At 35.2% G+C, this 16,717-nt stretch overlaps 1 protein-coding gene across 4 annotated transcripts in view; it reads left to right on the forward strand.

Moving 5' to 3' along the window:
- The window catches only part of Etv1 (ETS variant transcription factor 1), a 100,806-nt gene that overhangs the window by 12,691 nt on the left and 71,398 nt on the right, over positions 1–16,717 (forward strand). The window lies entirely within an intron of this gene.

Consider the following 16,717-nt stretch of genomic DNA (forward strand, 5'->3'; position numbering starts at 1 on the left):
TAACCTCTTTTAATTTCATCTTTAGCATGAAATTTTCTGCTTCCAGGTTGTGAGAACACAAATGGAAGCAGCCATTGGCCTGTTTCAGGGTCCTTCATGTGTTCTTTCTCTGACCTTGCTCCTGAGTATACATGACAGCCTTGCTGTCAGAAAATACATGAGGAGTGATTCATGGGATACTTGCCTTCCCTTAATTGCCGAGTGAGCACAAACATACTTGCCCCAGGGTTTACTGCTGATATTTATATTTTGCCAGTCACCCAGCTAACTGTAGCTACTGACCTGAGAAAGAGGAAGAGAAAGAAGCTACAGTTGTACTGCCATCTCTGCAGGGTTATATTCAAGAAATTCTGTGGATGTGTCAATCTGTGCATAGCTCAGAACATTGTACTGCATATACTATGTTTTTTTTTTCTTATCCTTAGTTTATAAATCAGGTACAAATAACTGATTATTAAAATAATTAATAATAAAATAGAAGAACCTGAAGCTGGTAGCTCACAGTATTAATCTTCACTACTCAGAAGACTGTGTTCTAAGAATTGAGGCTCAAAACCATCTAGAACAGCAATACAGTAAGACTCTTACGCCTAATTAACTAGCAAAAAGTAGAACTGGAGGTGAAGCTCAAGTGGTAGAATGCCCGCCTACTTAAAAGAGCCAAAGGAGACTCTGAGGCTCTGAGTTCAAATACTAGTACAGCACACACACACACACAACAAGAATAAAACAATTATGACAATGTACTTTATAAACATTATTTAAATATCATAACTCATTTCTGGACTTTTCTATTTAATAATTTTGGACTGAGATTGATAGAAAGCTGAGAACTGAAACTAGAAAGTGACACTGGGTATAATAAAGAGGGTGGTTTATTCTATTGGTGCTGCATACCAGGCCATTGATATTCTCAGATAAAGCCGAACCAACAGCAGAGATCTGTGCTACCTTACAATGTGTAAAACCCATATTTTACACCTTGCTTACCTTAATGTCACCAATACTTACATTACTTCAGGTAGAAGATATGTGCTGGAAATGTTTTACATTTTTATTTGCTATGTTCAATTTCCCAGTGGTATAGAAGTTGTGAGGTTTCTTGTAGATTTTCTTTGTAGGGTACATCTTTTTATCTTTATCTTTTTTTTTCCTGTTCTGGGGCTTGAACTCAGGTCCTGGACACTGCCTCTGCACTCCACTTGAGTCACAGTGCCACTTCCAGGTTTTTCTCTTTATGTGGTACTAAGGAATTGAACCCAGGGCTTCAGGCATGCTAGGCAAGTACTCTATTACTAAGCCACATTCTCTTCCTAACCCTTATATTTTTATTTATTTATTTGTTTGTTTGTTTATATCTTTCTGGAGTCAGAACTCAGAGCCTCACTCTGGTTGGCTTGCATGGCTGTACTCTAGTATTTGAACCATACCACCGTTGTGGCTTTTTTGCTGATTATTTTGGATACAGAGTCTCACTGACCTTTCTGCCTGGGCTAGTTTTGAAGCATGACCCTCTGGAACTCAGCTTCATGAGTAGTTAGGATTATAGGTGTTAGCTCCTGTCTCCTGGCTCTATGTTCCCACTTTTAATTCAACTTGACTGACTACAGATCTGTATCTATCTATATATCTCTACATATCTAACACAAGAATTGATCATTTTTAATGTAGTCTTCAGTGGCTTTTTGCACATTCACATTGTTGCACTACTATCTCCAATGCAATATCAAATGCTGGGGAAAAATAAGTCACTTTGAGGCACCAGTTTATATATCAGTTTATACCTTTTCTTATTTGATATCTTGCCAACTTTTCTTATTCTTCAATATTTGTCTGCTTGAAATTTTCTGTATTAGTTACAGCGATGTGATTTTTTTCTTTTCTCTTTTTCCACCTTTGATTAGTCCTCCTCAGTCAATTTTATTGTTCTTCCCTTTTCTTTGTGTATTTCTCCTTTCTTGGGGCTAGGTCCCTAAATCCTCCTTTGTATTATACATGCCCTAAGTCCATGCTCACCAATAGAACTCTCTGTGTTTGTGGAAATGGCCAACATTTCTGTGAACCAGTGGAATAAACTCTAGTCACACGGACCATTAAACACACAAAATGTGCCTTGTGAACTACAGAAATGACCTTTTAATTTTAGTTAATCTTGAGTACTTTAACTTTGAATATATGCAGATAATGGTTACTATACTGCTCAGTGTAATCATGAAGAGTTGTTTTCTGTATTCTCACCTCCAGCTTGGTTATCCCTTTGCAAGCCAGAAAAACAAAGCGACATCTCTAGACTCATCTCCTCAACCTTCAGTTGGTTGTTAGTGTAAAACACTCTTTAAACACCAGCCCTAACCTTCCACGTGGTACTCTATAGTCTGCTTACACTCAGCAAGTCCACTTTTTCATAAACAAAATTTCTCTTCTAATTCTTTGTTGTTTGTTTGCTAAATTAATAGTATTGCTATCCACAAGGAAATCTATGATTTAAAATCACAAATCAAGTTGTTGATTCTTCTTTTTCAAAACTTATCTTCATTTCCTGGCCTCCACTCTGTCCTTATTCTAGTGTGTTAATTCATACCCACATGCTGCCTTGTCTGAGCTGAATCAGTCTTTACTTGCTTTCTTTGCCTTTTCTTTTCATCTTGTCTTTTCTTTTCCTTTCTTATAATCTACTATTTGCAATGACCATCACACACACACGGCCATCTGGCCTTGTTAATTTTCTTCTTAAACCTCTTACAGGACAAAGTCCTAATTCTTGAGTTGTTCAGGAAATTGTTCTATAACCAGGAACCTCTGAAGTTTTAACTCTTGCTACTTCAGCACCCAGTCCCTTCTGAGTCTCTGCATTTTCACTTCTTCTAACCTTTTCAATTCTTCAAGCATATCAAAGTTTATGACTTAGCTTTACTTTGTAAGATTTCCCATTTGCTTTTCATATTTAGCTTAGTCTTCACTCAAGTCTTTCTCAGGCTTTTCATGCTACCTTTAGAGTTCAACCCTAGCTGGACTCTAGAATAGTTTGGATGCACATATCTATCTGGCAAGACTGTGAACTACTTGATTCAGGTGGTACATTTAACATGTCTGGAATGTTCTAGAAGCAAGGAAATGTTCTAGAACAAGGAAAATTATTATCATAATCATAGTCAGCTTCTAATTGTTTTAGAATTATTTTAGAATATTTTACATATTAGAATATTTTAAATATTTTAGAATTATGGATCTTTTTTAAGATAGAGAAGTGATTGTGTTACAACATATGTAATATTAACTGAGAAAAACATGCTGAAACAATGAGTATTTAAGTACATGTTTTTAGGCCAAAGAAGTTATTATTTTACTTAATTTGTGTCCACTGATAATTTAACAGATATGTTTTGTGTATTGTGAGTGAGACATTTTATTATGAAAGAAATGTAAAGCTGGGTGCTGATGGTTCATTCCTATAATCCTAGCTACTCAGGAGGCTGAGATCTGAGGATCCTGATGCAAAGCCAGCCTGGGCAGAAAAGCCCAGGAGATTCTTATCAATTAACCAGCAGAAAGACGTAAGTGTGAGTGTGGCTCAAATGGTATACACGAGCCTTGTGTAGAAAACCAAACCAAACCAAAACAAAAATAACAACAACAAAAAAACAAGCAGGATCTCAAAGGCCTGGACTTAAGCCCTAGTATCTGAGGGAGAAAAGTATAAACAAAGGTTAAGCAATCTGGCATAGCCCAATAAAAGGAAAGATGAAATATGTATTTCAAGTTTTTGTTGATGTTATTAAACTATTGCTTAGCAGTGCTGATCAGCTAATATCACTGTACTAAAAGGAGGGCAAAAGGGAATTGATTTAAAAGAAAGAGAAGCCCATCTAATTTCAATTATAGGTAGGTTTTGGGATGGAGGTTATCAGATATTGGAACTGAAAAGATATGGTTTTCAAAATGCCTTTTATAAATTTTTCAGTGTTGTTTGTCTTCTTTGGTAGAAGGTTTCTAAATCTAGACAAAGAAAGAAATTCCATCTTCCTATGCAGCCTGTTTATAAATAATACAGGATTACTTTCTCAAATGTGAATAATCAGATTTCCTTACATACCTCTGCGGAATAAGATGCTTCTATTTTTGCTTTTATTGTTTTAGTCCTTTGGTGTTAACCAAAGTTAGCTGAATGAATAGCAAAATTTTGTTCAGCACTGGATCAAAAAATATAACATATATTTGACTAGAACATGTTTGAATATGTATGGAAGACTGAAGAGCAAAGTATTCAAAAATGACACAGGAAGATAAAATCATAACATTTGGAAATTTTCTAAAAACTTTCCTTAGTGTTTCTTATTTTTTATTGACAAAATATTTCAATTAGAAATCTGCAATCCAACACTATTACTTGCTAACTTTTGAAAATGCTAAATTTTGAAGCAAGTTTGGACATTACAAACAACAAAAACAAACAATTTTTACAAATGTATGCCAGGAAACAAATGGTTTCAATAAATTGTTTATTTTTTATGAATATATTTTTAATAACTTAAAACACTTTACTGAAATATAGTTTTACCTCAAGATATGCTTGGGCTGGAAGAAATGAAAATACATCCCTTCATAGAAGAATTCAGAACCTTTAAAACACAGATGACCTTGTCTTTCTGAAGCATCTACAAATTAGCAATATACTGAACTTTTTTGCTTGAACTCTAGGCCTGGGCACTATCCCTGACCTCTTCAGCTCAAGGCTAGTGGTCTGCCACTTGAGCCACAGCACCACTTGTGATTCTCTGGTGTTTAATTGAAGATAAGAGTCTCATGGACTTTCCTGCCTGGGCTATCTTTGAAGAACAATCTTCAGATCTCAGCCTCTTGAGTAGCTAAGATTACAGGCGTGAGCCACTGGCACCTGACCAAGCTGAACTTTTATAAATAATATATTTAAATTTTAATTGCATCATTAATCATTCTCTAAGTCATATATTTTAAATTTATTTTGTCACTCATATTTGCAAACCTATGTTTTGTTGATTAGAAAGTTATGCATTTTTTATTGTTTGTTAACATTTAGTTACATTAGTAAATCTCAATCTGTCCCCTATAGTGATTCATATGATACTTAATGTTCAAATTTACATTTCTTACTCTCCCAGAATGCTGGCAGGTACGATTCAGGTAGGCCCAGTCCCCAACAGCATGGATTCTGTAGCTCATTCTTTTCTCAAAACAACACATTGAGGTGCAAGTCAGTTAGAATGAAGGCATGAAAGGAATGCTAACCATAGCTCTCTAATATGTTTATCAAAGTAAATACTCTGTACTTTCTCTATTTACCTGATATTTCTGTTGTGATACTGTTGGATTGTCTCAAAATAAGCCAAAACACTGTGTGAAGATTCAACTATGAAAAATCATTATTACATGATGATACCTTCTTCATGCAGATGAAAGACATAGCTATACTTTATTTTTCTTGGGCATGTATCTTAAAGGATAATATTTTGCTTGGAACCAGTGGTGGCTTACGCCTATAATCCTAACTACTCAGGGGGCTGAGATAGGAGGATCACTGTTTGAAGAGCCTGGGCAGGGAAGTCCCATAGAGGCTTACCTCCAATTATCCACCCAAAAGCCTGAAGTAGAGCTGTGGCTCAACTGTTAAGAGTGTTATCATTTAGAACAAAGTTCAAAAAAAAAGAAAAAAAAGTTCAGGGACAGTGCCCAGGCTCTCTAAAAATTATTTTGACCTTTCTTCTTTCTCTTTCTCTCTGTCTCTGTCTTCTTGCAATGAGATACAAAAAGAAATAAATGTCAATCCATTGTTGCAAATCTGCTTTTGTCTTTTTTTGGGAGAGCTGCTGGTAACTGAGCCATGGTCATACATATGGTAAGCTCTCACTGAACACCAAAGTATACTCCAAGTCTTTCAGATCTGTTTTACTTTGTTTTTAATTGAAGTCAGAAAGATCTATGTAGGGTCTGAGTACAATTTCTATTTTAATGACATGTACTTGGTCAGAATTGAAGCTATTTAAGATTTGTATTTCTTAGGCATGGTATAGTAGTCCATACTTGTAATCCTAGCTACTTAGAAAGTGGAGATAGGATGATTGACATTTGTGGCCAGTTTAGCAAAAGAAAATGAAAGAAATACAATAAAGTTATTGAGTCTATCTGAAATAATAAGTCTAGCTGTGGAGGAGAGATACATGTTTTTCATCCCAGTTACTCATCAGGAAGATACAGGAGGATTTGCATCTGGGGTCTACATCAGGCAAAAGCATGAGATCCTACTTGAAAGATAAAAATAATCAAAGCATACAGGGCTAGCAGAATGACTGAAGTTGTAGAGTTCTTGCCTAGGAAGCATGAGACCTTGACTATATACTAGTAACCACCTAAAACAAATAGATAATATGAAAAAAATAGAAAATGATTTCTTTGTCTTTTGACTAATTTGTAGTTTTATACATTTTGTTACTTTCTACATATACTTCTTACTACTGAGACTTGCTACCATGAGTTTTGCTTTTTTTAAAAAAAATACATAAGGTTCTAAGGCATAATTAGACATATCCCTGTAGTTAGACTTAGCCTGTCTGTTTCAAGGTTGAACAGTACCACACTCCTCATTGAGGCAATGGCTAAGATCTAGTCTGTTTCCTTTGTATGCTATTCTCCCTTCTTCTCTTCCTCCCTCGCTCCTTCCCTCCTTCCCTCCATCTGTCCATCTCTCTCTCTCTCCACACACACACACACACACACACACACACATACACATACATACATACATACATATATACATACATACTCTCCTAGTGCTCCTCTTCCTCCTCCTCCTCCTCCTCTGCTTCTTCTTCTTCTTCTGCTTCTTCTTCTTCTTCCTCCCCTCCTCCTCTTCCTCCTCCTCCTCCTCCACCTCCTCCTCCTTCTTTCTCCCTTTGTTTACAGCTCCACATCCCCTAGTCTTTTCTGGAGACAAAGTTGTTATTTTTAAAATATCATATTATATCATATTCTCAATAATATGCTGGCACTGTGACATCTTGATTTATCAAATTGGATTTGACATCTTGCTCTCTTAAAACTGATATGCATTTTGATAGGTTTTAATTATTTTACTGACAGTATTGAGCGGTACAGTTTTACCTGATTCCAGTAATCTTACTTACCTGGATATGAATATAAATCTTTGGGACTTTTGCTCATATTTAGCATCACATTTCTTAACCTGTGAGAGTTCACATTATTGAGCTGAAATTCTGACCCCAAATCTCTTAGGAGTCATGTGATTCTGATGCAGCCTTTCATGAAACATAAGATTAAATATTTTGCTTACCCTGCCAGTGATTTAACTGTAAAACAAGGACAGAGATATCAGTCTTTTACAATTAAGCCGATGGACCCTGGTATTCACCATAGCCTACAAGTTATTATATGTTTCTGAAAAATATTTATGTAAGTGATGTAGTCTCTTTATTGTTTAAACATAGTAATGACTCGGAAGATAGTCTCTAGAAAAGTGATAATTTTAAGATAATTTTTTATCTTTAGTCTTTTTACTTGAGCTTTGCATACTTTCCAATTCTGAAGACATTTTTATGTTTTCTTTTTCCCTTTTTGCTTTGAGAGTCCTTGTCGATTACAGTCATCTGTCATACAAAAATCATTTCTAATTTAGATGCATAATTAGTAAATTGTAAATATTCCCAGTGCTGATTTGAGAGAACCAAAGCACTGATGTCCCTACCCTGTGCCAAGTTCTTTTAGTCAGAAGATCGTTTCTTCTTCCATTGGTTGGTGCCATTTCAGCAAGGCAGAAATTTATTTTGGTGATGGGTTTATGTTTTCACAAGGAATGCATTTTTCAAACCAAAGTAGCCAGCCAGTGGTCATTCTGCAATAATACCACCTACAACATGCCCCATCTCATCTGATTCAGAAGCAGTGCTTGGCAGTTGAAAATAAGGCCAAAGCAATGATTAATATATTTCTCTGCTACTGTTTTATAGAATATATGAACTTCATGTAAACATATAAAGAAGAAATATTATTAGACAAATTAGTCATGTGAAACTTTATGTCATAACCATATGGTCAGATTTTATAAAGGGCTATGACTTTTTTCCCCATTGTCCCTCATATAAAAAATACGTGCTTAAGATTCCAAATGTATATGTGCTTTTGTCTGTTATTGAATTTTCATCTAATAAGAGTTTGGGCAGTATCTCAGTAAGTAAAAACGTTAGGTTTTTTTTTTAATTTATTGTTTATTAATTGAACACAAATTTTTGACAAGGTGTTGTGCAAAAAGGGTACAGTTACATAGTAGGGCAGTGTGTACATTTCTTGTGATATCTTACGTCCTGTTTTTCTATCTCTTCTCTAGGTCAGGTAGACATATATACAATATATAATGTATCAAGAACATATACAGTAGCCAGGTGGCCATGCCCAAGAAAGTTCGCCTAGGCTTTAAATGTAATGTCAATATTAGACCATATGTCGACGGTAGTCTTATATGAACGTACATACCTAGCTTTTGAGCTATTGTATTCCCCTGAGAGGTCAATTTTTGACCTTTATATGTTGAGTAATTGTTTGGTTTTAGTTACATACTGTTGGGTCGCTGCCCCAATCCTGTGGGGAATACTATTTGACAAGCAGTTTTTGGTTTCACAGACTTGGTCTCTACTGTCTCTCCGCCTCCCTTTGTTAACAGTCATATATCAGGGAGATCATGCCCCTTTGTTTTCTGTGTTCTAGGCTTGTCTCGCTCAACATTATTTGTTCGAGTTCTGACCATTTCCATGCAAACAACAATATTTCACCATTCCTAATCGCTATGTAGTATTCCATTGTGTATAAGTACCATATTTTTTGGATCCATTCGTCTGTGGAGGGGCATCTGGGTTGTAAAAACGTTAGTTTGATGTTGTTGCTTCCTTAAATCTAATGAATTATATTCTAACAAGCATTGCTTCTTTCTGACAGTAGCTTAGAGTGATGGGGACTCAGGAACCCAATTACTGATAATATATCAAGGATGGATAAATTAAAAAGTAAAATGGCTGATTAGCCTTTAAATTGGAAAAAAATTACTTTGGTAAATGGTTTTATATGCAAGTTTTTGAATATTCTTAAAAATTAGGGTTTCGCAAAGATATTCCATTTTTTCCTGTAATTTCTGCAATAAGACCACTCAGAAATTTGTTTCACAGTTACTCATAGTTACTGGTGTTTTAGTCTTATGAGGAGGGATTTTGATATCCTGTAGAAAAGGTTTTTGAATCTCGATGATTCCTTTTTTAACTCTTATTGAGCCCAATCGTGTATTGACTCTGTGTGTGTGTGTGTGTCTTGTATTGACTCTGTGTGTGTGTGTGTGTGTGTGTTGTTTGTTTTCTAGGATCAAGCCCAGGAACTTGAGGTGCCATTTTTGTCCACATTTCTGTAGTCAACATCGCAAGACTGTGTTCTTACAAATAAGACTCATCTGTTGATTTTATGATGTGTATGAAAGTAAACAGTGAGAAATTCTCATGTCACTTGTGAGATTTTAGTTTAATGTATTACTGAGTACATATGTCTACACGGTTGTCGTCTACACTGATGCCCTTGTAGGTTGATTGGTAAAACAAAATACATTTTGAGCTCAGCTCTATTCTAGGCAAGGAAGTGATGGCACATGGTTGAATCAACCAGAAAAAAAAATACATACACACACACACACACACACACACACACACACACACACACCATTTCTACTGTGGTTGGAGCTTAATTTGAACATAATTTCAGTATGATGTAAGTCATCCCATGCCCAGTGATGTGAAATTACCCATGGGGGAGGAAAGCAGCATCTGTGCTCAGTGATTGAGTACTCAGATTCTGTTCCTCCTATTAGACTCTACACAACATATGCTTCAATCTTCCTTTCTTGCTTGCAGTGCCTGTGCGCATGTGCCGTGTACGCATGCTCCTATGTATGTTTTAGTATCAGAACTTGAGCTCTGCACCACATGCTCTTTCTTGAATTTTTTGCTCATGTCTGGAACTTGGTCTGTGTAGGTTTTCTAAACCATGTTCTTTTCTAAAGAAGATGCTTTAGCATTGAGCTACAGCCCCAGTCCTGTGTACTACAACATCAATTGTTGCTTCACACCAAATATATTTATTCCTTTAACATTCAGTTCTAATTTCATTTATACTTTGAGTATCTTAATAAGAATGATTAACTCCCATGTGGCAAAAATGCTTTATGTATCCAAATTTTGGTCTTCTTTTGATTGGCTTCTACAAGGATGGTACATGTCCTGTTTATCTTTGATTGAAATGTTTGACTTATTTGCTGGATATAGAATTGAATTGAATTGAATGACGAGCTTCTTGGTTATTTACAATCTTTATTTTATTTTTAACATACTCACATGCAGGTGGCTTCCATTGTTTGAAATCTAATGCAAATATCTACGTTTATTTCCCTCTATTTTATTTTTTTTTGAAAGATAATGGAAAGCTGTTTGCATTTAGGTAACATTAGATCTAGACCTCTGTGATCAGATTAGAGCTCTCTAATAAATGTTATTTGATACTCTGATCTCACAATACATTTCTCAGCAGTTTCTGTTTTAACACAAATACTCTGAGAGAACTCTATATTGTTCACATTTTCTATAAAGAAAAATCCAGGGCACAAAATAATCAAATCACTAAAGCATGTGATGAATGAAGTTACACAGCTCAGCTCTCCAGCTCACAGTTCCTTGGTCTGCGGAGATCTTTTTCCTTTTAAGACAACCAGTAATTAGACCAATTACACAATTTCATAACTGTTTCCACTCTGAAAAAATAAAACAAAAACAAAAGTAAATGGTTAAAGCTGGTCATGTTGCTGTGTGTTACAGAGCTTGCCTAGCATACCTGAGGTTCTGAGTTCAATTTCCAGCACCACTCCCAAAAACAAAAAGGAAAAGAACAGCTAACATATGTGATTAGTAAAGAATGTCCTTCACACAGCTATGGATGAGATTTGAAAAACAAAGTCTCATTAAAGCACAACAGAGATACCAAGAGAATCCTATCTGGCAATAGGATTTTTTTCATAGGAAACATGACATGTGACCTCTTGGGCTAAAAATCTCTAATGAAACACGACGGGTGGAACTGTGCTTTGGAGACTTTTCCAGTTGTCATCTGGGCAACTCTGCTTGCATTTCTCTTTCTCAAAGATTTTTCTCTTCATTATTCAGAATTTGAGAGATATTTGTGATGATACCACATGTTGTTTATGCACAGTCTTTGATTCCTGAAATATTTCAGGCACAGCATATTTTTCTCCCAGGGAAGAAGAACTAACTATTTGGGCATTGAAGCAGCAGACATATTAGAAATACTGCTAGTAGTAGTATCGGTAGTCTTTACTGAGTCCCAAAGATAGTAGTAAATATTCATGGGAATGTTAGGTGGTAATTGTGAGAGCTATTCTAATTTAATGGTATGAAGATTAAATGTATATTACATCTGTCTGTCTATAGACCTATTTTTCTATATCTATCTATCTATCTATCTATCTATCTATCTATCTATCCTGTCCTGGGGATTAGACATATGATATCAACCTTGCTATGCAAGTACTCCCCCAAATCAATATAGGAAATGTAAAGGTGAAATACTGAAATCCGAACAAAGTGATTGGACTATTTGGTTTAAAACACACACACAATAAAATCTAGATTGGATGTTCTTAATTGGGTGCTGTGAAAATTTTAAAAAATTAAAAAAAGACACTTTAACATATTCATTTTTTCTTTATTATAAATTCTTTATTCGTGCTGTGGGAAAAAAGACATAGTTGTCGCCCATTTTCTTGTTAAAGGAGACGTTTTTCAACTTGAGATTCATGATCACAAAAACCTATTTGTTGAATGAAAGGATTATTTTACCTCAATGTATTTTTAGGCCCTCTTTTGTTTGTTTTGTATTTTAGTGTACCTGTGTGTTGCTCTTAGTTTACTGTTATTCTGGCATTCACATTACAATCATCATCTATCATCCATGCATAATGATCACAATATATTTTTTAATACTCAATTCTTTTCCCATTGTTCATTCTTAACATTTCAACACTCACATTTCATCCTTGAGAATAAGTTGCATTTAGAATTCACTGCAGTGGTACAGAGCCAGTGAAAGTTGTGTCAGACTCCATTAGGACAACAGGCTTGGTTAAAAATGGTTCACTCCCAGCAAGATGTATAGAGTGTACTGAAGTCAACCTCTCAGTAGTGTTAGCTTTCCCTTTGAAATGTCAGTCATGCTGTGAAGTGAACTTTTACCGCTGTTTGAGGTTGTTTTTCTCCATCCTCATGGACACAACAGCCTTATTATGTTGATTTGATTTGACTCTCGTCTTTGGCAATGGGGCCAGACTGTCAGGTGATGCTGGTGCCTCTACTCTGTCCTGAAGGAAAAGCCAGTGCCCTGGGTTTTGCTGCTCTATTTTTTCTGAATGTTTTTGCCTTCCTAAGACTTTCCCCCTTTGTCTTTTTCTTTCTTTCTTTCTTTCTTTCTTTCTTTCTTTCTTTCTTTCTTTCTTTCTTTCTTTCTTTCTTTCTTTCTTTCTTTCTTTCTTTCTTTCTTTCTTTCTTTCTTTCTTTCTTTCTTTCTTTCTTTCTTTCTTTCTGATCCTAGGATAATCAAACCCTCTTTTCCTTTCTGAAAGCTCTACTCTCATTCACAGTTTTATTGCAGATTAAAGGCCTGTCCATTAGAAGGTTATCAGCTAGTCAATAAGCCTCAATCATGCCATTTTATGATAAAGCTATCTCATTGATCAAAGTGGAAGTTTAGGTCCTTGGCTTTTAATGGCAGATTTCAGAGTGTCTGGAGAATGTGCTTATGCATATACGGACGCCTCTTACATTCATAAGAATTAGTGCGTGTGTGTGTGTGTGTGTGTGTGTGTGTGTGTGTGTGATTACATATAAGCAAATTGCATATACAAATGCCTCTATCTTAATTTTGTGTAGAATATTGTATCTTTGCTTTCCTTAAATTTTCTTGTTAAATTTAATCAATAGTAACTCTCCCCCCCCTCACATACACACACATATACATATATTGTTAAAACTGGTGTCTTAAACCTTTGATGTAAAAATTCAGTAATATAACAGTAAAATGTAGGGGCTGGGGATATGGCCTAGTGGCAAGAGAGCTTGCCTCGTATACATGAGGCCCTGGGTTCGATTCCCCAGCACCACATATACAGAAAATGGCCAGAAGTGGCGCTGTGGCTCAAGTGGCAGAGTGCTAGCCTTGAGCAAAAGGAAGCCAGGGACAGTGCTCAGGCCCTGAGTCCAAGGCCCAGGACTGGCCAAAAAAAGAAAAAACAACAAACCCCCCCCCAAAAAAAAAACCAGTAAAATGTATACAGACATTGGAAAATATTTTATTTCATATTAATTGTGTAGCTCAGTGAATAGAGTGTTAATAAAATTTAGCAGCTTTACTTTGGCAAAACCCTTCTTGTCCTTTTAATTTCTTTCCTACTATAGCTTTTTTACAATAAGAAATAAGTTAAACCAATGAATAATTATAAGAGACTGGGAAAAAAAAGATAAAATACCAAAGACCAGCAATAGCATTAATCTCTTATATCTGTTAAGCATTTTATGGCTCATGGACATTCTACATCGCATTTGCTTCTCACAAAACAAGCCTGACATGTAGGCAGCATTGACAAGGCTCGTCCAAATCTAGTGTGTCGCCCTAAGTCTTATAGATAGTGCATGGCAGTACCACCAAAACCTGGGGACATTTTCTGTTGGCTACTTTCTACCAGACGGTTTAGTTTGTTGTTCATTAAATTGCTGTGTCATACACTTTGTATACTTGTAGAATGCAATAAAGGAAGCATGGAAATTTTATAAGATATTCCTTATTTACAGAATTCTTCTAATTTATAAAGTGAGAGGCAGGGTTAGAGTATACACAGACAGTATCCCAAGTTCCTTATTTCTCTATGAAAATGTTGACCCTTGTGTTTTGAATTGTAGGAAGGTGGTTAAATCCTATGTATACATAGGTATTCAGCTCCAGGAATATAAAATGTTTGTTTAACAAAACAATGATGCTCCCAAATGAGAATTTTTAAATTTTGGTTTGAACACTGTTTATCTTTGGCCAAGTCATAATTAGGCCAAAAACATCTGCTTATGTTTGCTCAAATTAGTTGACCATGACCTTTTGGCATTGCATTTTTTTTTCTGGTAATACTTTGTAAGAATACTTTTATGCTTTTTCGTAGCATTAATGTTGTAGACACTAAAGCCATTTAATATAAACATAATGAGATTCACCTAGGAGACTATATGAAAGAAGAACTTTGGCCACTTACATTTCATTCAGTTTGTCACTAGATGTGTGACTTTGTGCAAGCAACTTAAGATCATTTGGACTCAATTTCCTCCTTTATGAAAAGAAAAAACTCATATTACCTTATCGTCATTGATTTGGGTAAATAAATCTGCATTATGTGTGTTAGTATAACACATTTCTTTATATTAAATCTATAAGTATATCATTGGCACATAAAAACACTGTGTAAGCTTTTTATTTCTTATGAAAATATAATATATGAAATATATCAAATATACCATGCATACTATATTACAAATGCATTCATTTTGGATCAAATTACTTTTTTGCACTATGTTGTTTTTATCATGTTCAGGAATTAAACTTAATATGGACCATCCGATAGACTGTATCTATGCTTAGTGTAAAATGTTTGTGAGGATGGGACCATTTTCTGTGGATCGTGTTAAGTATGTTGATGCATATCTGTACTAATATTGTCAGAAAGAACTCGTAAGTGTTAGTTCAAGCCTATTGATGCTTTGATTATAGGAATTCATAAGAAAGTTCACCTGAAAATCTTCTGATACTTGGGCTGGGAATATGGCCTAGTGGCAAGTGTGCTTGTATGGTATACATAAAGCCCTGGGTTCAACAATTCCCGAGTACCACATATATAGAAAAAGGCAAGAAGTGGTGCTGTGGCTCAAGTGGCAGAGTGCTAGCCTTGAGTAAAAACAGAAGCCAGGGACAGTGCTCAGGCCTTGAGTCTAAGGCCCAGGACTGGCAAAAAAAAAATCTTCTGATACTTGTAGTATTAGCCTAGTGTATGGGATCAGTTAGCATCTTATGTTTAAGATTATGGGTTATGGATTCTGCTTGATCAAGCACACTCTAATTTGTGAGTCTGGCAAAACTGCTTGCATCTTCAATGTTTTTGTTGATTTTGAAGTTGATATATTCATTGAAAGGGAAAAAAGTGTTGATTTTTCAATTAAGATGTAACCTTTACAATGCAATGCAATAATAATTACAGTGTTCACTCAGCCTGAAGAAAAAATTTTACTCCTTCAATAGCAATAATCAAGATGAGAACTACATTAGAAGGGTGCTAATTTTATGATCACCCCTATTTAAATAATAAAAAATCCTACAGGACTCTGTAATACTCCTTACAGTAAAGTGGTATTCAGCTTTAGATGTGGTCTTCTAGAAGCCCATTTAGAAAGAATTGGCTGCTTAAATTGTAGATGACCACAGATTATCCTTATAAAACAGCTACTTGTCCAATGAATGTTATTAAAAATCACTTTACTTCTATAGGACCAGAGGTGTTTGACCCAAGGTATTTACCTCAAGAGTTAGTACGATCACTCTTAAACAGATTCTTAACAGTGAAAAAAAAAGCAATTTAGAATAAAAGGTTCAGCAAGTGATTCTGCATGCTGAATTTAAGCAAACTAAATTTATTTTTCTTCCCTCAGAATGGGATAACTAGCATCAGGATATTATTTAACATTAAGATTTCATTGAACTAACTATTAGTCTAAAAGGCAATGTGTGAGTGTTGGGGTCTAGCATACCCACATTCCAATCTTCTTTTAACTATATTTGTGATTTTTGAGCTAATTCCTTCTAGTTTTATGGATAAAAGTAAAAAGGTTGAGTGAAAAGTGAAGCAGTTATTTCCTTGTAAAGATTTTTAGCAAATAGAGTATTGGATAATTCACTACCAATATACACATAACTTATGGAATGTTTTCAGGCCAGAAAAGCTACCACAGTAGTAGTAGTAGTAGTAGTAGTAGTAGTAGTAATGATTCAGAATAGTAATAAAAACATTGCAGCTGAACAAAATATAATATGATTGTATTTGATCTAGGAATGAAAAATGTTAGTTTGTGATGTTATCTTGCTACCATATAGTTATCTTACCTATACAAATAGAATCATATAATTGTGTATCATCCTCCTTTTCATTAAGCTCCACTATTCACTGTTTTAAAAATTATTATTACTAGTATTATTGTTTCAGTACTTATTTTTCTTACTTAACAATGGCACTCAACTGCTTCACTTATTGATGAAAATTAGAGTCCCACAGACTTTCCTTCTTGACTGACTTTGAACCATGATCTTCCGATTTCAGCATTATGAGTAGATAGGATTACAGGGATGAGCCATTGGCACCTGGATTCATTACCCACTTGAAAGGAGCAAATACTACATAAGTAGGAACATATATGTTAGAAATTTATGAAAGCGATTGGTTTTTTTCCCTTATTTGGTGTGGTTGGTTCTGTAAGCACAGTGAGTTTAATATTTTCTTTAAGTATCATGTTTGTGGCTCCCAATGGAGTGAAAAAAAATGGTT

The sequence above is a fragment of the Perognathus longimembris genome, chromosome 2 (genome assembly GCF_023159225.1).
Source record: "Perognathus longimembris pacificus isolate PPM17 chromosome 2, ASM2315922v1, whole genome shotgun sequence".
In the NCBI taxonomy this organism is placed as follows: domain Eukaryota; kingdom Metazoa; phylum Chordata; class Mammalia; order Rodentia; family Heteromyidae; genus Perognathus; species Perognathus longimembris.